Here is a 25,004-nt window from a genome sequence, read left to right on the forward strand (position 1 = left end):
GCTTACAGAAATTTGGTAAACTATCAAGTAATTATATTTGATAATTTATTAAATTATTTTCTAATATAAGTCTTCAATTGGATAGAATTGAATTGGTTTGTTTTAAATTTGACTTGCAGCTTTTCATACATTTTTATTTGAAACAAAATGTAGTTGCAATTGCATTAGTCACAGTAACAACATACAGTGGTACCTCAGGATACGAAATTAATCCGTTCCGAAACTGAGATCGTATCATGAAAATGTCGTAAGGTGGATCATCTTTTCCCATACGATGACATGTAAAACCAAATAATTCGTTCCAACGCGAAAAACATACTCAAATTAAAGCCAAGTAATACATTTAAAAAAATAACTGTAGTAAGAAAAACAAATGAAAAATGCGAACTAATGTAACGTCGTATGGTGAGTTTTTGTTCGTATCGTGGAGCAAAAATATGTTCGAATTTCATGTCGTATCCTGAAAATTTCGTATGCTGGGGCGTTCGTAACCTGAGGTACCACTGTATTTATTTTGGCAGCAGTTACATGAAATGACAAACTTTGGTATTTATATTGTTTAGAAAATCAAATAATTTATTTTGAAAAATTTTACTCATTTCTAGCTACAATAATAGCATACATTGAAGCTATTTTCCTATATTGAACATAAATGGTAAAGCATTTTAAAATGAGAAGATTAGTAGAATTAATTATTTTTCTTTTCAAAATCATAACTGTTTCTATTGAGGGCAAAGTTTTAAATGCGAAAACGTTACATCGGACGTTCAGCGCTGCTTTCCTGTAAGCCTAGAAGTTCAACAATGGAATAGTCAGTGGAATCATGCTCGACATTCCAAACACCATTGTCAAACTTCTAGGCTTACAGAAAAGCAGCGCTAGACGTTCAACGTACACGTTTTCAAACTTCGGCCTCAACCTCGCTATTATCTGCTTTGGGTAATGTCATCACTTCACTTTACTCATCGTGAAATGTGTTTCTTTTATCACTCTTGCTATATTCATAAATAATTTACAAATATAGCAAGTATGATAGATAGCAAAATTAAATAAAATATTCATATTTATTAAATGAAGTGTTAATAGTTATTATGTTATGCTTCAATTACAGTTATTAACATAGTTAACACAGTCTGAATTATATAATACAAATTAGATAATTTTTAGACCAGTGATTTCAACCTTTTCTAGTACATATATCTCTTTCATAAAAATGGAAAATTTTATGTAGCCCTAAATGTCCATAAATTAAAAATAGTTAAAGAATATTGTCAAATATAACCATTTGACAATATTCTTTAACTATTTTCAATTTATATAATATTATTCAATTTATTATAAATATAACATTATAACACACTTTTTGTTCTATGTTAGCAAGTATTATTATTCTCCAATTCCTTATGCTTAAAAAGTATAGAAAATGGCTATTTTTTCTTGAAACTTTACTTTTGTGACTAGGATAATAGTATTTTGAAATGTACCTATTTTCTAGAACATTTACGATTGATTTAGCAGTGAATAAATTCTGAGAAACTTACATAATGTTTGAGAACATTCTAAAATTTTCAACCACGTTACAGAAATCATTAGAATTAGTAACATAAATATAGGGGCCATAAGCCCACCAGTTCAGTTTAGTTCAACTAAATGATCTTGACATTAGGTTCTCAAGTAGTGAACTTTTTACATAAGTGTGCATGCCACAGATCAACTTTTTCCAGTTTCTTCACTCATCAAGATATGCTCTTCTGGCACAATGTGACCAGCCATGCAATTGGAATTGGCTATATCCTGAACAAGTGGCACTTCTTCATTGACAATTCATCCAGGAGCTTTAAAGCTGCGCTGTTCCATAATGGAAACAAGCACCATCTCTTTCCCTGGCTAACTTGGTATACTTCAAAGCAGAATACAATAGCATCGAGACCTTGTTACATGCCTTGAAGTATAAAGAGCACAGCTGAGAGGTCATTGTAGACTTCACAATGATAGCATTCCTGATGGGTCTCCATGCAGTTTTATCAAGTTTACCTGCTATCTTTGCTTCTGGGACAGCAAGGAAACACAAGCACAAGAGGGATTGGCTATAGCAGAGAGAGTTTTCTATGGGGAGAAACAATGTCAAATGGAGAGTCACTGATGGACACCTGGAAGGTTCTGATGCCACCATTGCATGTCAAATTGGGCCTGATGAAACAGTTTGTCACAGCTCAAGATAAGGAATCAACATCCTTCTGTATATTCAAGACTTCTTCCCTAAGCTGTATACAGCAAAGGTCAAAGTCAGTGTCTTTGTGGGATCACATATAGAGAAGATCATGGAGTGCAAGGACTCCACAAGAATCTCACTATGATGAAAATAATGGCTTGGAACAACTTAGATGAAATGATTCAGAGTTTCTTGGGCATTCACAAGGCCAAAAATTATGTGGAACAGGTTGAGACTGGTGAAGAACTATGGCAAAATAGGCCCTTAAGGTCAATTACCAATGCTCATGATAAATTCAAGAATAACATGAAAGTGAACTTTGAAGAGTCTGGCAAACACTTCCACTAGGATGTATGAGACTTCAGATTCTGCTACCCATGCAGTTCAACAAGAATGATGGGAGCCTGACTATATTTGTGAAAGTGATTTACAATATAATTGTAAATCTCAAAAAAAACCACTCACTTGTAAATCTTTTTTAGTCATTTTTATTACATTTTCAAATATTACTGACCTAGTTAAGAAAGGAAAGGACTATTTTCTACACTTTTTAGGCATAAGAAATTGGGAAATAACAATTTCAACACATGTTATTTCCCAATTGCTTATGCTTTGTTATTAATTTGCAATTTAAAGTAGTTTAGTAATGTAAACACAAAGATAGTTGATAAAAATGAAAGATTAAATTAAAATGAACAGAACTCCTTCAGAAATGTATAAAGTATAAAATCCATTAAAAAAATTTATCCAAGTCTATAAAAGCTTTTATCTTTTATACACTTAAATTTAGAAAATTTTTGAATTATATATAAGCTTTTTGAAATAGAAGTTGCTAATTTAGATAGTATAAATTTCAATTTTGATACATTCTGAATATTTTATGAACCTAATATTTTTTTGTTTTATTAGCTGCAATTTGCAATTGGAAGTTTTGAACTTCTGGAAATTCAGTTGTATTCATTTTTCAATATTATAATTATTGAGAAACAAAACACCTTTTTTTGCCGAGAAATAAATATAATTGTAAAAAACAAACATTTTCAGCCCAATTAATAGGCCATCTTCAGGTCGAAAACGAAAATGGAACGTAAATGTTCCATGAATAGAACATAAAAATTTTAAATCAAAAATTTTTTACAAGAGGAAAACAACGGAAGAATATATAAAAATTAAAATAAAACAAATAATAAAACAAAAATAACATAAATCTTTAATGTACTAATTCTGGTCCAAGTTTCTAGTAAATTTCTTAACCAAGTACTTCCATGCCGAAGGCAGGCTCTCAGCATCCCTCACATTTAAACAGCCTTCTCCTATCCTACTTTCTCCACAAGCATATATATTAAACCTACACACACCCCGTTGTATATACCCTCCCAGTCCATGGATCCATATTGGTATAAGATGGCAGCCTTCTGAGCTTTAATAAGGAGAGCTTATTTATATTGTGACCGAGTCGGTGACAGGGCGAAGGAGATTGATAGAGTAATGCAGGTGGCCCGGACCCTGGGTTACAGAAAAAGTGTAATTGTAGGAATGATTAAGAAGTATGAAAGGGGCATAGTAAAAAGAACCTTAAGTAATGTTCCTACTAGGCTCACGAAATTTACTTATAATAGTAGTATGAATATTGTTATGAAAGAAATTGCTAGTCGAAAGGAATCAAGAATGGTTTTAAGAAGAGCCCCTAATTTGTATAAGATCTTGAGAAATGATAAGGATAGTATCAAAGCGGAGGAGAAAGCAAGGGTGTATAAGATACCTTATGAGAACTTACAACTGGATGTTAAAAAAGATTATATCGGCGTCACCACAAGAAACTTGGGAGTAAGGCTCAAAGAACATAGATATGCCATAAGAAAAGCGTCTAATTCAACGATTTTGTCCCAAATGGCGCAAGCCCAAGACTCTGAGATAAAATGGGACGAGGCAACAATCATCAAACCTCTGTCTTCCCCAACGTTAGCAATGACGGCAGAGAAGATTGAAATATACAGAAGTAGGATAGGAGAAGGCCGTTTAAATGCGAGGGATGCCGAGAGCCTGCCTTTGGCATGGAAGTACTTGGTTAAGAAATTTACTAGAAACTTGGACTAGAATTAGTACATTGAAGATTTATGTTATTTTTGTTTTATTATTTGTTTTATTTTAATTTTTATATATTCTTCTGTTATTTTTCTCTTGTAAAAAATTTTTGATTTAAAATTTTTATGTTCTATTCATGGAACATTTACGTTCCATTTTCGTTTTCGACCTGAAGATGGCCTATTAATTGGGCTGAAGACGTTTGTTTTTTACAATTATATTTATTTCTCGGCAAAAAAAGGTGTTTTGTTTCTCTTTATTTAATTGCTGAGCGCTTTTGATATTATAATTATTATTAAACTTTAGTATAAAAATGATTAAATCTATGAATAATAAAATGTTCAACTACTCAAAAAAAAAACAAAATTTTTAAATGGGTATAAATATTATAAAGTCTGTAAATCCGCACGAAAAATATTTTTCGTGAGGATTTACAGAGACTTTATAATATTTATATATAAACAGCAGTCATAAGAAATTTAATTTTAAATGGGTCTTTTGTGTGTCGATCAGTTTTCATTTCACCAAAATAATTTTTATTAGTATTTTTGTATCCTCTCATCTTCTGGTTAAACAGAAGACAAGTGTGCAAGGAAAAAAAAAACAACTCAAGTTGTTCAGCATCTCGGCAAAGAAACTGATTTAATAGCTTGACTATAATGCTGTTTGCTAACAGATAAACAAAGCCTTTTCTGAGAAACTATATAAATCAGAAGTGATGTAAAATATAACCAAACAACTAGTATTTGTTTGGCTATTTGAAAATGCATTTCTATTAAAATATTACCAAGAAAAAATGTTATTTTCTGAATATACTTTTGTGGGATTCTAAGTAACATTTGTTTCAGTTCTTCACATAAATATTTCATTGTATAATTTTGTAATATATTAACTAATTTGTTTATATTGTTTATAAAACTTCATAAATAACAACAATTCAAATAGTTTATTTGAATAGTTGTTTATGAACAGTTTTCTAAACAATATTTAGTGTTATTAAACAGTGAAGTAGACTTAAAAGAATGGTCAAACCAAAGAGTTAATTTGGTAATTCATTACTGGCCACCAATTATGAAGAATCCTTTAAAGTTCTATTTTATTGAGAATTTAATTGGTAATTTATTTAGTTTGAAAACTCCTCAATTTTGAAAACCCATTTATGTCAGTTAAAATAGATAATTCTTATATAAATGAATGAATGAAAAATACTTTTAACATTAAGAAATAAGAATACAAAAATACACTTAAAATTTTTTTAATGATCTTTCTATTTGTTAATTACAAAAACATTTTCTTATATTGGTTCTTTTATTTATTTTTTTTTGACAAATAATAATGTTTATAAAACTTAAACGTCTATCATGAATATTTACAATCTTTAAAAATAATAATAACAAAAATTCTACATTTTTTTTACTAAAAAAACTTCACTTTTGTATATAAGTTACTTCAATTTTAATAATTTTTTTGGGTATTTTTTCTTTTTTTTATCCAAATTCGATAGAATCTTAACCGTTCAGGTTTTTCCATATCCGTACGAAAAATCAAGAATCCTATTCTTGGCTCTCCCTCATTTTTGCATCCATTCCTTGAATCCGTACTTGAAAAAGGCTATTAAAAAAAATTAAGATAAATTATTCAGACATTCGGTCGTTTGACCGTAAAATCTAAAATTATGTACTAAATAAACTCTGTGTGGATTACTTTTAATATTACGGAGATATTCCTTACCATAATTTGGCAAGAAAACAGGAAAGCCAATGATATCTTCGTAACTAAAAATGGACGTGTGTTCTGTGTGTCTGGATATTACCCAGATTCTTATTTATCTTTTTTTTCTTACTTTCAAAAATGCTATTTGAATAAGTTTGAGACTTGAAAAATTATATGTAATTTTTGTTTCTAATATGAAATCCTGTTTATTGAGCTCTAAATCGAAAGTAATATTTAAAATGTATTACCTCGTTATAACAAACAGCATTTAAACCGTTCAGTTAGTGTTAAAACGAAGTATTTCAAACTTTAAACTTTTCGATAATTTGATGGCGATAGTGTGATAGAGGTTGCGGCCTCAATATACCATTCTGAGGGATCCAGGAACAAATCGGAAATATTTCGCCTCAATATTTCGGATAGGGCATGACGTATCCAGGATATTCCATGGATACGTCATGCCCTCAGCACCCAGCCGCCTCATTATGGACCAGGCCAAACCTACGATAGGTCTGATAGCCCTCTTACAAGTTAGTGCTCACAGGTTGGAAAGAGTAAAAGGGGAGCAATTTTGGTATCAAGCAAATTTGCCTTGATTTAAGAATTGTCAGACTTACCTCGATTGTCCTTCTTCATTCTTTAAAAACTGACGAATTATCATTTTACAACTGTAAAGGAAGAAAGAAAATATGTTAATACTTAATACACTTATATTCACTGATATTTTCCAACTTGTATTAGATTACATTATGGTACTCACTACACTAGACAATATCCAGAGAGATCCTAACAATACAATTAAGATGGAATAATTCATGACGAGGTAGAAAGTTGAACCGTGTTTATCGAACAGACCCATTTCAGAAGTGGAAGTTTTGAACAGCAAAGAGAGACAATTGACTCTTGTCAACTTTGGATTGTTTCTTAAGGGAACCCGAGGATGAGGGTCTTATTTATTCAAAACTCGAACCAATAGGAGGAAAGATGGGTCGTTACCCAAGAAGAATTGCGTTATTATTACGAATTCCGATGGCTTCCCCCGCAAAGATTTCGAAAGACCGTTTTAAATTAGAAAATAGGATCTGGTTCCATGCCGAATAAGACAACGAGATGAGGTCAGAAAGTTAAGAGCGGAGGTTGCGAGTTCGAAGAACTCGCGAAAAAAAGTAAACAAGAGTAGAATGCGACACGTCTTTTGTTGCTTCTGGAATCGTGTCAGATCATTTATAATGGTGCCACGTACAGCGAACCAAGGAAAAAAATCACTTTAAAAGTTTTCCATTCATAACGAAAACTGGCAATTCGAATATTGCATAAATTTGCGCGTAAAACTGATCATATTTATATTATTACGGTAAGGACTAACAGAATAAAACAAGAAAAATAATTGTGGTTTCCGTGGTTCTCAGACTTTTCGAAAGCCAATTTTGCGATGGTCTTTGATAACAATTGATTACAATTAATTAATTAACGTGCTTATCATTTGAAAAATTAAAACTGGAACGAGATTAATTAGTCGATCCAGTAGAGTTCGGGTACGAGTTCTTATGTCCTGTTTCGAGATTATTTAGATTATTCTGACCTCGGTTTTGAAAATAAATGGTGATTCTCGGGATTTTATAATTAGAAAAAAGTTTTAAGACTATTTATTCATAGCGGAAATGTTTTCGGCTTATGTTCACGTCTATACTTTCACATGCAAGAAGTTTATTTTTTCATATCTGGATCAAATCCAGAAATTTCGATCGCAGAAACTCCGCGAGGAGGTCGGAAATGACGCAATGACCTAATATAACCCAAAACTAAATTTGGAAATCAACATTTCCCTTTAAGCATAATATTCCCTTAACGAATTTACTAAAATTTATGGTATTTAATTTAATCATTCTTGCAAAAATATTAAACATTTGGTTAATTCTTTTAAACCTATAAGTAATTACAAGAAAAAGATTAAACTTATTAAATGGTAGACGAGATTAAGTAATTAATTGTTTCGCTCATCGGGACCGAGATTAATTTATATTAATAATCTCGAGCACGCTATTTATTACGAGATTAATCGGTCTGAAATCTTGAATACATAATTACGTAACGAAACATATTTGGCAACACTACAAAATGTTCTGTCAAAAGAAAAATAATATATATGTTAATTACTACTACTGACATGATTTCTATGATTATTGCATTGATAATCATTTTTTATGATCGATTAATTAAATTATATTTTGTGTATTTAGTCGAGAAGTTTAATCGCCCATGATGCTTATCAAAAACTTTTCAGTTTTATCCCTAAATTCCTTGAAATCAAAGGATTTAAATCCTTTCGGAATCGAGGATTTAAATATTTCGAAATTAAATTCCTTAAGATTTAATGCAATTTTGAAACATAAATTGTACTTTATTATGATCACCCACTTACGATTTTTCGGCAATGATTCAGGTTTCTTGGCTTTCGACCAGGTTATGATGTGAATGACACTCGAATAAATTTGAACCTGAAGATTTTTTGATTGATAAAAGGTAAAAGCAGAAGATAAATATTCTCAACCATCTCGATTAGTAATGATTCATTTATATATTAAGTTGATGAAGTACAAGCCAGCGAGATAACGAGTGCTTCAACTAAAATTTTTTAAATATTAAAGAACAATTCTTGTCTGTTTTATTTGTACAATTTTATTCGATAATTTTTAATAATGATTTAAAAAGTAAATATTTTTCAATAAGAGTTTAATGAAAAATTTATCATTGCAATTCGCTACTGTCCGTCTGTGAAAGCAAACTAAAGTAAGAATAATTAGGAAATTCTAGTAATTAGTTTATTTTTTATGGACGTAATAATAATAACAATATGATTATGGCCTTCTAAATTATTTCATTTAAAAACGCACATATATTGGAACCAGTAGCTATCTTCATGCATAGTCACTAAAGATCAAGATTTATTAATTAATTCTTCGCCATATTTAGATGTCTCAACTTTTCGCGATTGCAAGCGAGCAAAATATAAAAGTTCTCCTCGACTTAAAAGAAACTTACCCCGGTATAGAGAACCCATAGTATAAGTAGGAGGACGATCAAAACTACATAATTAACAACCAAACTCATTCCTTCTTTGTCGGCCATCTTTTTTTCTTGAGGACTTCTACGGAGGAAAACCGAAGACGATGAAGATTCCTGAAGGATTGATGGATTTTTTCTCCGCTTCTCGTCTGCGTCCGACAAGTATAAGTTTTGGAGCCAATCGGAATACAGTCGGACCTGTCACCCACACAAGGACACCGAAAATCTGCTGTAACTATAAATAAAGTCAGAATTCGACTCGGCACTTCCATCAAACTATGTTTATTAAACTGTCATCTTTCTTGTAGTAGGTGTTCCTGATACACTGCAGTTTTCCAGTCTCCCTCTTTTTCCAGTTTTTTCCACCATCCTCTCCGAATTACCAATTTAAATAAAGTTAACTATAGATCTTTCGAATCTACAAACAGATTTCTCTCATACAGTTATTGTAGATCAAACGGTGTCTGTCGGTCACGCTCTTTATCTCGGGATCTATTCCCGATTGAAAATGTGGTTGACGGCATTTGTTTCTACACGAAAGCAATTCCGTTAATACAATTATGTTATTCCTCCATTTTGAAACAAAATGGCGGGCTCTTAAAAGGGTAAGAATTGTGAATTTAATTAATGATTTCTAGTTATTAAGCCTATATCGTGAATTTCAAATGATAAAAAGCGTGTCTTAAAAGATACTTTTTGTAAGAAAAATTCAAAACAAGCATTATTAAAATATACAAAATTTAAAAAGTATCATCGCGTGCGATGCTGTTTTTTTAAAATTAAGATTTTTCGCATCGTCACACGCGTAACAATGTGACGCTACGCGAAAAATCTATCTAAAGGTTTTAATTACGTATAATTAGAAAAATTACTCACTAAAGTAAAATTCAATTGAACAGAATTTTATTTTTAAACATAAATCAACTTCTTTCATCACCGTTCATTATTTTTAAAAGAAAATGGCGGTTGTTAAAGAATACGGCGACATCACGTCGCGATGCGCATTCGTTTGCAGTTTTATGAACAATTACCGAAAAAATAAACAAGAAACCCATTAAAAAAGTAAAAAAATATATTAAATTTTTTGTCTTTTTAATACAGGAAACCACAGTAAAGATAGTAAAAAAAGAATAAATAAGGAGCAAGATCCACGAGTTTATAACTATTGCACGAGAATGTTACTGCTAATTTGCTAGTTCAATAAAATGCTAACAATTCATTTTTTAAAATAGTTTTATCAATGGAAAGTCTTGCTTAAACATCTGGGATGCACATTGCTAACGAAATAGCTATTCTAATAACTAATTCTTTAAACACACATCACTGTTAAGTTATGTAAAAAAATCTGCGAATAGTTTTTAGTGAAAAATATGAATTTCTTTGGCATATTTGTTTCTCCTAAACTAGAGCCAATTTCTTAAAATAGAAAAAGGAATCGTCGGAAAAGGAGAAGTTATTCTTAAAAAAATTATTTTTAAATATATAATTTGCTTTAATGAATATATAATATAACATTGGATCAATATTTCTGTATATATATTTAAGTGAAACAATGTATCAGTAGCAAATTTTATGAAAATTTATAAAATTGTATTTCATTATTACTGATTTTAAAGCTTGCAAATGTCCTAAAATAATGCAATTTTCTTTAATTTTAATATGAATTTATGATGTAAAACATTATTATATGTATATTATTTTATTTAATTTAAATTATTTGTATCTTTTAATATCAATGACAACTCACAAGTCTCTACGATATTGAAAAGTTTTAAAAGAAAAATTTTGATTGGTCTATTATTCTAACCGATGATAACATTTGCTACTTCAGGTGTAAGTTACGATGAATTGTAACCATTCACATTCCCCGAAAGTTTTTCTCATATTCAGTTTCTGAATGAAAACTTAAAAATAACTTCGCCATTTTTTAGTGGTAATGAGTATTTAAATTTTTGAGATAATTTTAGTTGAATGACGTCATGTTTTTTTTTTTTTTTAATTTTTGGCTCATTCCACCCTGTAAGAATACCTTTTATCCTTACCCAGCATGACTCACAATGAGATCTGTAGGGTAGTAAGGGATGGGACACGACATATCCAGGGATTATTCCTATGACAAATTCCTTAATCCGGCCGTCATATGGTTTTTCATTGATGAATTTGAATTAAAAAGTCAAGAATTCAAATCTTAAGAGTATTTCCTATAGATAAAAATCATGCCAAGACTATCAGATTACGAGATTTCATGCTAAAGTTACATTATACAGTATGATACTTCAGCTTAATTGATTTATAGATATTTCTTCTATTAATATAAATTGAATTTCTCACTTCAATCGTTTTCTTATTTTAACAAATAGATTTAAAATTATCCAAACTTAAAATCTGTTAGCAATTTTCTAAATAAAGAACCATTCGATAAGTGAAAATACCTTCTAACTCTGTAGCTACTTGGCACTGTTTTGTATCAATATCTAAACATAGAATGTAAGCGCACGATTCGATTTATCTGTGATTTTTCTTATAGAAATTAAATGATAAAAATCAACTTATTCGACATTTCTTAATAAAAAAAAATCATATTTTCCCTTTAAAAAATCTCCCATTATGTGACCCAAAGAAAAGTTTGCTATTTTTACATTTATATCGGACAAAACATAGAGACGTGTCATCTATTTATATCATTATTCCATCCACTTTATTTATTTTTCTTACGAAACAAATAAAAAAAGAAAAAGGAATTGGCTGACAAAAATAAAGCGGAAATTTAGCTGTTAAGTGCCTTGTATAAAGCTGTTAATTACGTAAGAAAGTGCCAAGAAGTACGAAAGTGTTTAAAAGTCATTACTCTAACGCGAAACGGATATAAAAATTTCAAGATAATGATAAATATCGTGTATATTATTACCAAATAAAATCTGAATTTTGTTTTAAATACATCCAGAAACCACTATAATATACGAAAACTGTAGAAAGTTGTAAAATAATTCAGTCTAATCGATACCAGGGTCGAACTTGAGATGCATAAATTGATCACTTGTTAGGTCAATGTGATACGATATTTTGATTTCTTAGAAAATAATCGAAATCAAATGAAGTTTTCGATTTTAATTTTAAAAAAAAGTACTGTACTTCCAGAAATACAGATTACAACCAACACAAACCAATTACGTAACACAATATAGGTTTTATAAGGCTCTGTTAATCGAACTGTATAAAATTTAAGATGTAATTTTATTCATTTATCGATTAAAATCAAGCATAAATAAGACTTAAAAAATGTTTTAAAAAATATGAAATTTGGAATTAGATATATTATTGTCATACGAAAAAAGAAATTCTTTACGATTTTAGCTAGGCGACCCGAATGTAGTTTAGTTTATGTTTCATAAAAAAACTTATTTTCTATAAACAGATGCACTAGAATTCTATTTTAGATTATCATCTACAGCCGATGAAAAACAATTCAGCTCGTAACTAGTCCAGAAAGTCACTTAAAAAACGATAAATAATTAACAATAAATAATAATTATTTTGAAATTTTTTACTTGCATTCATTTAAATTATAATTGAGTTTATATCATTTAATTACAAGCAGGGTCGGATTTACAGATAAGCTAAAAAAGCTAGGGCCTCACATTTTTACACGTATTTGATGGAGGAGAAGGGCCTGTTGTAGGCCTATATTATAGCTTAGCCCACAACAAGCCCTTACGTAATTCTCAAGAATTAAAAGTATTAATATAAAAATTATTCAGGCTTTCACTCAATAAAAACTTAGAAGTTAGCCGATACTCATTTATATTGTATGTTTTAACAAACAAACGTTTTAACAATAAAAACATACTGTTTAAATAATAGCTTAAACTATTCTCTCATAGATTTAAATTTTATTTACAAGTATTTTTATACTGAATTTAATAAAATAATATTTGTAATAACTTTCCTAAACACGACCTTTCAGTTCAAGTAACGTTGTAAATTTAATCGTAACAGAATGAATGTATTTTGCTTGATTAATGATATCCTTGTATTTGCAGCAGAAAATAAAGAAATTTTAAACCAATGACAGCGTATAGTTTATCATTTAAACAAGTGGATTTTGTTAGAAAATAAACATATTACGACATAAGATACATTTTAAGTTCCTATATAACTGACTCCAACTAAGTCGAATGGAATGGCTTCTCTGCTGCGAATGCAGTTTGTTCGAAGGAAAAGTTGTCATACATTCATCTAAAAAATTATTTTTTGCAATTGTTTTAAGTTAAACTCTCGATATTTTCATACTAAACACGTAGAAAGGACTTGAGATTTCATTTTTAAACATTTATGTTATATAAAAATAGAAATTAAAATACAATTTTTCTGTCATTTCATTTAAAATATGAATGGATCAGATCACATATAATACAACTAATATATATAAAACTTTCTTAATTAAAAGGATTTTTAACCGGGAAAAAAGTTGTTCCGTTATCTGTTTAGTCAGAAAATAGTAATGATATATTCGAAAATAATTGTTTACGTTGTTTTTACTTGTCCTTTTTTTTCGGAAACTGCATGAATTATGATAGCGGAATATATCCTATTTGGCACAATGTTGGCAGAGTCTGAAAAATTGGCTCTTAAATCAACAAAAACAATTATTTTATTTTATGAATAACTAGACGAAAAAAATTACCCTTATTCCAAAAGATGATATAAATTTTTAGAATTTCTTAAGTTTTTTTAAATTTTCTAGATACCAGCGTGTACATCTATGATACATTAATAAGTTAGTTTGTAGTTTAAAATCACTATAGAAGTTATATGTCGTTATCAGAGGGTCGATATACGAATTTTCACTTACACGTCGTTGATTAGGGACGATAACCTCGGTATAAATACAATATATTTGCACTTACATTGCTTAAACAAGAAAACACGTGCATATTTCTCTTTTTCTCCTTCTGTATTTAACGTCATAATTACACAATATAAAATATATACAGTATGTATCAAAACATAAAGCTATGCAATAGCTCACGTTTCCTGTTTTAGGCAGCTCTGAAGAGAAAAAGAAGACATTGCTTAGAAACGGGTCTGGACCCTTATATTAGACCCGAGAGCCTTTTTTTAAGGGGTTGAGAGCCCCTTGAGGAGATAGAGATTTTACCGGGTCCCGTGCGGTCTCTCAGGGGCTTATGTCAAATTAAACATAAGTGTTAAAAAAGACCTACGCCTAATTTTGTAAGATTAAAGGGAAAGTATTATAACCGGATGTAGAGTAACTTAATCAAATCTAATTTTTAAACTTAAAAGCTGTCCATAAATGACGTTCCACAATGGGAGGGAAGGGGATAATTATTTAAACTCAGTTATTCAATAAACGTTTCTTTTATTGTTAAACTATTTATAGTTTTCCTTCAAATCCCATATAAGCGTAATTAAAGTATTACCTATTCAACGCTATCTAAGAGACATTTAGTAGTCCAAATGCAACCCAATTAGGTACGTATAGTGACGTTTCAAGATTTGTGGAAGACATTTCTGTAAAAAAAAAAAAAATAGTCACAAAACTTACCACTGTGGCATTTTTGGCGTTTTGGATCTTAATCCATATGATTTTTATTGTGGAGACACTTGAAAAGTATGGTTTATCGAGGGTATGTTGTAAATTTAGCAGCCTTGAAAAACATTATTACATTATATATGAGAAGCATCACAAACAATCAATTATTGTCGACCGTCGAATATACTGTTCATTGTGTTTTACACCTTCAGAACGGAAACCACATTGAGAAATATCCTATGCCTTGCTGAGGTCTCTTACAGTATAATAAGTATAGTATGAGTGTCATAAAACATGGTTTGCATTGACTTTATAACTTGTATAACTTATATAAAACGTATAGGCCCACGTTTTATAAATCACGAATCGTATTATTAGATCGTAAATATAATTATTCATATAAAAGTGAATTTCAGTACATTATAAATAATATCGGCTTGATTGATTTTGTATGTCGACATTGTGGAGAACGAAGTTATTACGGAGCTAAAAATTATTTTAGACTGTTTTATATAAATCTTTTAGAAATTGGATATAGGCACAATTTAGAAGATAAATGTAGCGAAATTATAAAAGGAATGCTTGTGTCTATTCTGCAGCTGTTCAGATATTTCATAAATGATTTAAAACATTTAGAAAACACTCTTAAAATAAAACTTACGGACTAATTTTTTCATAATAATTAAAATTATTCTATTAAATACCATACAGAATAGGAATAAAACGTTAGAATACAGAGCATTAACTATTAAATATCAATATTTCAATTAAGAAAACTTCAACATAATTATTATTTTTGTTAATAATTATCGGGCTGCAATTTAAATTGCATACTTAATTCCTACTGTCGTCCGTCCGTCCGTCTGTCCTTCGTTAATCTCGAGAACGGAGTTCGATAGATGAAAATTGAGACCAGATATGAAAATCTTAGAGGCCAGAAGTCCCGATTAACTATATACGAAGTTCCGGTCGAGATCGAAAGTTAAAAATTAAAATATGATTAAAATTATAGCTCGGCATTGTGACGTCACAATAATATATACAGGTATACCTCGCCTTACGTCGGTAATTGGTTCCAGGAAAACGACGTAAGTCGAAAAACGACGTAAGTCGAATTTACCTGTCTCCGAATCTACTTATCACTAGGAAAGCATTTTAAATAATATATGGTTAATAAAAATCTATTTTAAGCTTACAAACAAATAAATTTTAGTTTTTAATATAGTACAAAAAAAATAATCTAAATTTACGAATGCGTGTACTGTAAATACAGTACATACTTGTATATATTTTAATATGATTTTATGTGCTTTAAACGTTTATCTAGTGATATTACGACTTCAATATTTGTGGCGGACAGACGTAAAGTCGNTCTATGATACATTAATAAGTTAGTTTGTAGTTTAAAATCACTATAGAAGTTATATGTCGTTATCAGAGGGTCGATATACGAATTTTCACTTACACGTCGTTGATTAGGGACGATAACCTCGGTATAAATACAATATATTTGCACTTACATTGCTTAAACAAGAAAACACGTGCATATTTCTCTTTTTCTCCTTCTGTATTTAACGTCATAATTACACAATATAAAATATATACAGTATGTATCAAAACATAAAGCTATGCAATAGCTCACGTTTCCTGTTTTAGGCAGCTCTGAAGAGAAAAAGAAGACATTGCTTAGAAACGGGTCTGGACCCTTATATTAGACCCGAGAGCCTTTTTTTAAGGGGTTGAGAGCCCCTTGAGGAGATAGAGATTTTACCGGGTCCCGTGCGGTCTCTCAGGGGCTTATGTCAAATTAAACATAAGTGTTAAAAAAGACCTACGCCTAATTTTGTAAGATTAAAGGGAAAGTATTATAACCGGATGTAGAGTAACTTAATCAAATCTAATTTTTAAACTTAAAAGCTGTCCATAAATGACGTTCCACAATGGGAGGGAAGGGGATAATTATTTAAACTCAGTTATTCAATAAACGTTTCTTTTATTGTTAAACTATTTATAGTTTTCCTTCAAATCCCATATAAGCGTAATTAAAGTATTACCTATTCAACGCTATCTAAGAGACATTTAGTAGTCCAAATGCAACCCAATTAGGTACGTATAGTGACGTTTCAAGATTTGTGGAAGACATTTCTGTAAAAAAAAAAAAATAGTCACAAAACTTACCACTGTGGCATTTTTGGCGTTTTGGATCTTAATCCATATGATTTTTATTGTGGAGACACTTGAAAAGTATGGTTTATCGAGGGTATGTTGTAAATTTAGCAGCCTTGAAAAACATTATTACATTATATATGAGAAGCATCACAAACAATCAATTATTGTCGACCGTCGAATATACTGTTCATTGTGTTTTACACCTTCAGAACGGAAACCACATTGAGAAATATCCTATGCCTTGCTGAGGTCTCTTACAGTATAATAAGTATAGTATGAGTGTCATAAAACATGGTTTGCATTGACTTTATAACTTGTATAACTTATATAAAACGTATAGGCCCACGTTTTATAAATCACGAATCGTATTATTAGATCGTAAATATAATTATTCATATAAAAGTGAATTTCAGTACATTATAAATAATATCGGCTTGATTGATTTTGTATGTCGACATTGTGGAGAACGAAGTTATTACGGAGCTAAAAATTATTTTAGACTGTTTTATATAAATCTTTTAGAAATTGGATATAGGCACAATTTAGAAGATAAATGTAGCGAAATTATAAAAGGAATGCTTGTGTCTATTCTGCAGCTGTTCAGATATTTCATAAATGATTTAAAACATTTAGAAAACACTCTTAAAATAAAACTTACGGACTAATTTTTTCATAATAATTAAAATTATTCTATTAAATACCATACAGAATAGGAATAAAACGTTAGAATACAGAGCATTAACTATTAAATATCAATATTTCAATTAAGAAAACTTCAACATAATTATTATTTTTGTTAATAATTATCGGGCTGCAATTTAAATTGCATACTTAGTTCCTACTGTCGTCCGTCCGTCCGTCTGTCCTTCGTTAATCTCGAGAACGGAGTTCGATAGATGAAAATTGAGACCAGATATGAAAATCTTAGAGGCCAGAAGTCCCGATTAACTATATACGAAGTTCCGGTCGAGATCGAAAGTTAAAAATTAAAATATGATTAAAATTATAGCTCGGCATTGTGACGTCACAATAATATATATTTGAATTTTTAAATATGAAATTATTATTATTATTATTATCATTATTGATAGATTGTATCCTATTCGGTTGATAACGGTACCTAGTACTATGCCGGACCAAGATCAAGGTATAGATGACAAAAACTTTTAATTTGTTTGTGTTAGTGTATATACAGTAATATACAAGTACTTGTACTTAGAATTTCCTAACTACATGATATGTGCTTATTATTATTATTCTGTCAATGAAAAATAGACATTATCGGATTTTCAACAAAGCAATTTTTATCAGTCGGGATTTCGTATTTTATCAGAAATCTAAAACATAAATGTTTGAGTTAGACAATAACACAGGGATTATACAAGAAAGCAAACTGTTTTATTTCTAAAAAATGCATTTGAACAATTGCGCAAACTTTCTAGAAAACTTGAGCCATGCAAAAATTGTTTGTTTAGTTTGTTTATTGGTATATGGCAATGTGACATATGCACATTCTGCCGAGGGAGGATGCCTTCCGGGAGGAGTTTCTATGAGAAACTGACCCCTATTTAGGAGTTATAAACGTGAATAAAACCCGGAAACCGTGGTTGTGGATTAGCTCCTCGCCACGACCAGTGTTCAGTGATTTATCCAGTCGGCCCAAAAATTGTCTAAATTAGGATAAAGTTAGAGACAATTGTATTCAGAATTGTACTAAATTGTCAATTAAATTTCAGTGTTACCGTATGAAATTGAGTTGCATTAACATTGCATAAATTATATTTTATAAAATTAATATTAAAATCTTCAAGCAAGGTAAATAAGAAAATTCGAAGAATGAATATTCGTCTTTCAATTATTTATTGCTTGTTTTCAGATGAAATAGGAATATTTATATCTTTTAACAATTACAAATGGTGGCTTTCTTTCACACCTAAATCTACATTATTTGAATTTAATCTATCAAATTTTGGCAATGTTAAACCGGCATTTTTTCGCATTATTTATATATTTATCAGTATTTCTCCTAAATATTTAATATCTTAAGATTAAACACAACTGCTTGTAATAAACTCTTAGGTTTTTGTTTTAACAAAAACATGGTTTGGTGTCATTTATTATTAATATGTAAAATGCAGTGCATAAACAAATTATAAATTAACGATTGCAATAACCATATTATCGTATCCAGACACGTAACTTTAATGTTTGCATTAATGCTTGCAAAGTTACAATAATGTTAGGATAAATGTTTAATTATTACGTTAGAGCGGTAGCGTCATGCCTAAACGCTTACTGATACAGAACCATTGTTCTTGTCTTTTAATGCTCATAAAAAATTATAGATTTAAAAAAAATTGCAAGTCCTTTCAATTTTATTTCAACATAAATTTTCTTCAGGACTATTACAAATAAAACGCAGTTTCACAATAATCTTCTTTTACAATATAAAGGCTCCATTACATTTTCAAACCTTTTATCAATTTTGCTTCCCTCTAAATTATAACAAGAGAAAAACTCCACCATTTAATGCACTGAAAAACTTTTTGTCGAGATAACGTAGCATGATATAGTTACATAAACTATAAAAAAAATAATATACTTTCCCCTCATGAAAAAAGAGAAATACAGTATTTAAGAAAATGAAATAAATTATGTAAATGATGACAAACTGATATCAATGATGGCCAAACAATGTATTTTATGTACTTATATGAAAATAAACTTACACATGCTTTAATGATTTGGAAATAATAGAAACATTAAGATTACATAAATAGGAATATAAAAATGATTCAGTATATACAAACAGTATGTATTCTTATCCTTGTAAACGTGAGATTAAGACATAGGTACTATACTGTACATATTAAGATCCTAAATAATGCTTCAATGATTTCATACATCGCAAAAATAATAATTTTTCCATAAAATGGGTAAAAATTTAAAATCAATCCGAATATTCCGGAAATCCGAAACGGCTAAATACGGCTAATTTTACTGTAAACTTCTGTATTAGTATTGAAGTAACCAACAAGTCAAAGATTTTAAATTTGATGCCGCAATAAATGTAATTAACGCCTATAATTTTAAACGTAAAGCCTGTGTTATAAATTATTTAGAATGTTTCAAAGAATATCGCAAGAACCAACTTATATTCAAAATGATTTATTAAAACTAAAATAGAAGGTATTCACCCCTAATTCGATTTTATCTAAACTTAAAGTAATATCTGAAATTGCTATTTTTGGTATGGGTATTAAATATCCATTGTAATATTGTTATACTGCTATTTTAATTTTAAAAATATAAAATTTCGAATGTTTAATATATAAATCTTTGAATTATCTAATTAAATTGGTATTTTAAACGTTTTTGCATTTTAGAAGAGCGTAATATACTCAAAAACACGGTCGTAACCCTAGAGATTTCGTGCACTACTAAAACGTACTGATTCATTTAATTGCCATTCAATTAAGGGAATCCACAGAATTACAAACTGGAATAATAAACAAACCAATATTATATAATTATGGATTTTTACATCGACCTTGGACGTTTGTTTTATTTATAACATCACATGCATGTGCCATCTTCGTGTCACGAAGTACCAAACTAGACCAACGACTACTTCAAACACGTATTATCATCAGTTTTCTCATAATATTGGCAGTGAAACAACAATTTAAATGGCTACCAAGATAATCATAAGTTAGGGTCTTTTCGCAAAAATAGATTCGGATGGCATTACCAGGCGAAAACACTTAAAAAGTTTCCTTCTTTTCATTAAAGAAAATATATTCACTTTTAGAAAAGTATATAATAAAATTGAGATTTAGCTAAGTTAAAATGTCTCCGAATATCATTAATTATCTATTTCATGAAAAGAAAATTCCTAACTTTGCCTTACCACCTGTCGATCGTTTTAGTTTCCAAGGCAACTATTTTCATAAACACTCATAAAGGCATAAAAATATAAAAATTTAGATAATAAGCTTATCTATCAATAGTCGCTAGTCACTTTGAAATTTACAAAAATAAAATATCCCAATTTCTAATCCTTAAAATTAAGCATACTCACCCCAAAATATAAGGCCCATAATATAAAAAGCAAACCGATCAAAACAACATAATTAATGAGCAAACTTTTCGCTTCCTTATTCACCATTTTCATCCAGCAAATGAAACAAACGAAACACAAGAATTGCCGAAATCCCCAGTGATGTCAGCAATTTTGAGAATCTTTGACCAATCAGAATCGAACAAAGTTTTTTCGGATTATATTTTATATAAATTAGATATTGTTTACTTACGCTAAGGTATAAAACCCAAAGAATGGCCAAAAGAACGACCAAGATGAAATAATTAATGAGCAAACTCTGCGCTTCTTTATCTACCATTTTCTCTCGATTCTCGACACCTTTCTTCTGTTCACGGATCTCGTGGGTCCAGCACTTTATTCGGCAATTGCACTTGATCCACTCTTATCGGAAGGTAAATATAGACGGAGATGCACCCCTTGCATTTTTTGCTATTTTTGTAACCGAATAATCAAAGGATACTTTTCATCGGTCTTTCATCTAGGGATATTTCTTCAAAAATCAATCTCTGTTTTAAAAATTATACATATTTTTGTCGTATTTACATTAAAAATAGTCACATTTTTTTTTATTTAATTTCATAAATACGAAAATTTCTTCCAAACTGTTTGCCCTCGAATCCCACCTACATGATTAAAAAGTACCAGAAAAGTCAATTACTCTGTAGTGATTTAAGTTTATTTTCTTTACAAATGCTGTGAATGTTTACTTTTGAGATATCTAATTTGGTGTCCAACGAATAAATTCCCATTTCTTGTAAATAAAATGATAAAATCAAAAGTCACTTTCTATTTAAAAATATTGTATTTATGCAATATAATTTAAATTTCTTAAAGGAAATGTACTTTGCATTCGAATATTGAGCAAAATACATAAATAAATTCATGTGTAATGATTGATTATCATTTATCAGAAGATATTCAGTTTGAATTTTGAGTTTTAAAAATATACAGCATTTATACATTTACTTATAAAATACATGTTGGATATTGAAAAAAATGGAATTGCAAACACTTTTTTTTAATAACAAAAAAAAATTATATAAAACATTCTCAAACTTCAATTTTCATATTTAACTGTGATTTTCATAAGTTAACTTCCTGTTATATATAATGCATATATAATTTATACATAGTATAAATCATATAGTCTAACTTTACTATGAGTAAATTAAATAGCTTATTTATGATCAGTATCAAATCTTGCAATATTTGTATATATTAATAAATATTTCTTCTGAGAATACACTAATAAATTTAAAGTTTTAAGTAAACTTTTTACAATAAAATATTTTACAAAATAAATTAATATATTGATGATATTACAGTATACGTTTTAAGTTTTTTCTGAGTCATCTTTGAGAGCCTCAAATTTTGCATTGAGGTTTGCATTAATTGCACACCTTGAACTTATTCTTTATATATGTTAATTACAGCTGGACTTGTGGCCTAAACTACACCATATAACAGGTCTTTTCCTCTAACATGCATGTATCATTGATGGAGGTGAAGGCCTATTATATGGTGTAGCTTAGGACTTCACGTTTTTATATGTAAAAATGTGAGGCCTTCAGCTGGATTTGCACATAATCTGCAGCTTGTTCGGCTTATCTGCAAATCCATGATGTTAACCTTCGAATTCTATACAATCAGAGCTGTTTATATTTGAAATTTGTCTAGAATCTTAATCTTTGTTAAAGATTCTATCAAAACTTATTGATTTTTGCTTTATGATAATCAATACTATGAGATAGCTTATTAAAAACTATTCATTTTATAGTTCACTTTTTAATGCTATATATTATCTTTCTACCTTTTAACTGCTTCTTCTGCATTAAAATTGATGAAAAGGGTGTAAAATTTCATACATAACGAATTTCCCAGAATTTCAATACAAAGTTTGTAGTTGGCTCTTACGTTGTTATGGTAACCGATCGATACATTCAATTGTTTTACTACTTAAGAGACCTCTGACGTCCATTTTATTTACATTGCTGGTTGTGGGACGTTTCAGGTTAGTACCTCTTTTAATTTCTATAATCTACGTTTAATATCATATTTAATATTTTATCTATCATTAAAATTTTTAGAAAAATAATAATATTAATCCATACTATATTTTTTGTAATATTTGATAAAAGTTTCTTACTTAATGAGCATGTAATAGGCCTATATTATATAGACTAATCGTATAAATAATTTTTTGCTATTTTTTATATATATTTTATATATTTATTTATTTATATCAATAATTTAGAATTTAATTGTGTTTTATTGCGTTTTAGAATCGATCGAAAGTAAGATAAAGAAAATGGAAAAATTAAGAGCACAATGCTTGGAGAGAGGAGCGCACGGAATTAAAGGATTTGCCAGGTTAGCGTCGATTATAATATCTAGTTTTTAATAATGATTGGGAAGTTATCAGCGCCGACTAATTTATTACACTCGTGGAGAAATTTCATTAATTTACTATCAGCTTTTACCGATACTAATTACCGTTATCGATCCGAAATTAAACAGCTTCGAGTACAAAACAACATAATAACTGCGTTATCATTAAGGACCTTTCAATTTTTCTAATTACTTAAAAAAATGTGCTTCCCAACAGGTAGATTGCGATCTACTAGAGTTTACATAGACATTTTTTTAAAACATTTAAAATTCTAAATTAAAAAAATTGTTTATAATATTTGTGTTTAGATTGATTATAACTGATTATAACTTAAAGTGTTCATGAAAACTTATAATATGTGATTTTTTCTTATTAAAATATCAATAGAGAATGAATATGAAATTAAATTAGACATTTTGAATTTTAAATAAAGAAAATTATAGGATTTATTTTTCCTTCCAGCTGCATAAATAAATTATGCAATTTATAAATTATGAATGTAGACGACGGAATTATTCGACATATCTTAAATTTAATTGGAAATTAAAATAGTTTTTCTTCATTTTTAATGAAGATTTTTTATTTTAAATATCAGATTTTTTAATTTTTTCTCAGAGATTATTTCAATATATTATTACTACATTTAGGCCTAAATATTTAAAAAAAACATGTTATAGCTTTATGAGGCCCAGGCGAATTTGAATTAGGGTGCCCCGTGTATACATTGACTTCAGACATTTTTTTTCGGGAAAATTTTGAAGGAAAATATTTTCTTATAAAAAATTGGTTTGGAGCCCTTTTTTAGTGTAGATCCCGAGCAATTGCCTTTTTTTGTCCGTAGGTTAACGCGCCACTGTTTTAAACATTCTCAATAAGTAGAAATTATCATAATTATTTAAAGAATATAAAGTCAAATTATAGTATTTATAAATTCACTCTACACAAAAAACTTTATTAAGAAATTAATATAATTTCATAAAATTATTTTAATTCATTAATATTATAAATTATTAACAGATTCACATGCATTAATAGAAAAGTAAACTGCTCACTCCACTTTGCTTCATACAGTATTTAAAAATTCATAGAATCATTTGGCAATTTATCCATTAAATTTTCAAAAATTTTCATTTGCAATTTTTCTATCATAAATTTTTTTTAAATAAAAAAAACATTAAAAATTTTTAAGCAATGATTATTAAGTTAATAAAACTTAATAATCATTGCTTAATACTTATTTAATGATCAATTTTCATCTCTTTTAATATTTATTTTTGTAACAATGAGCTGTAATATAATGTTAAATTTAATTAAATATAATGTTAATATTAAAACACTCCCATGTTTCAATTATGTTTTTATTGATTATAATTTTAAATATTATTTTAATAGTCTAATAAAATATTAAATACTTAATATTTAAGAAACTTTAGCACATATTTAAATAAAAATGATATGTTTTATTTTCATATTTTCATGAATTATCAATAATAAAGTGAAAAAAACATTTGTTTTTTTCACTTTCTTATTCATTAAAGACCTATATTATATAGGCACAATATATAATATAGGCAGGCCTACATGAAAAAATTGTAAGTTAAAAGTTTTGATTTTTGCACAAATAAATCTTTTATAAGTCTAAGAAAAATGATAAAATTTTGCTTAATGCCTTTTTAATCTCTAAAACATTCTAAATATAGTGATTATATAAAGT

General features: G+C 29.0%; 1 long non-coding RNA gene across 1 annotated transcript; it reads right to left on the bottom strand.

The window, feature by feature from the left end:
* Window positions 1–5,778: 5,778 nt before the first annotated feature.
* Window positions 5,779–9,372, bottom strand: LOC111625295. Its single transcript, XR_002756708.1, has 3 exons — window positions 9,053–9,372; window positions 6,628–6,678; window positions 5,779–5,908 (listed from the first exon to the last, which is right to left on the bottom strand). It is a non-coding gene; the product is annotated as an uncharacterized LOC111625295 (long non-coding RNA).
* Window positions 9,373–25,004: the final 15,632 nt, after the last annotated feature.

This window comes from Centruroides sculpturatus, unplaced genomic scaffold, assembly GCF_000671375.1.
Source record: "Centruroides sculpturatus isolate CEXI.00-Female unplaced genomic scaffold, Cexi_2.0 scaffold303, whole genome shotgun sequence".
Taxonomy (NCBI): Eukaryota; Metazoa; Arthropoda; class Arachnida; order Scorpiones; family Buthidae; genus Centruroides; species Centruroides sculpturatus.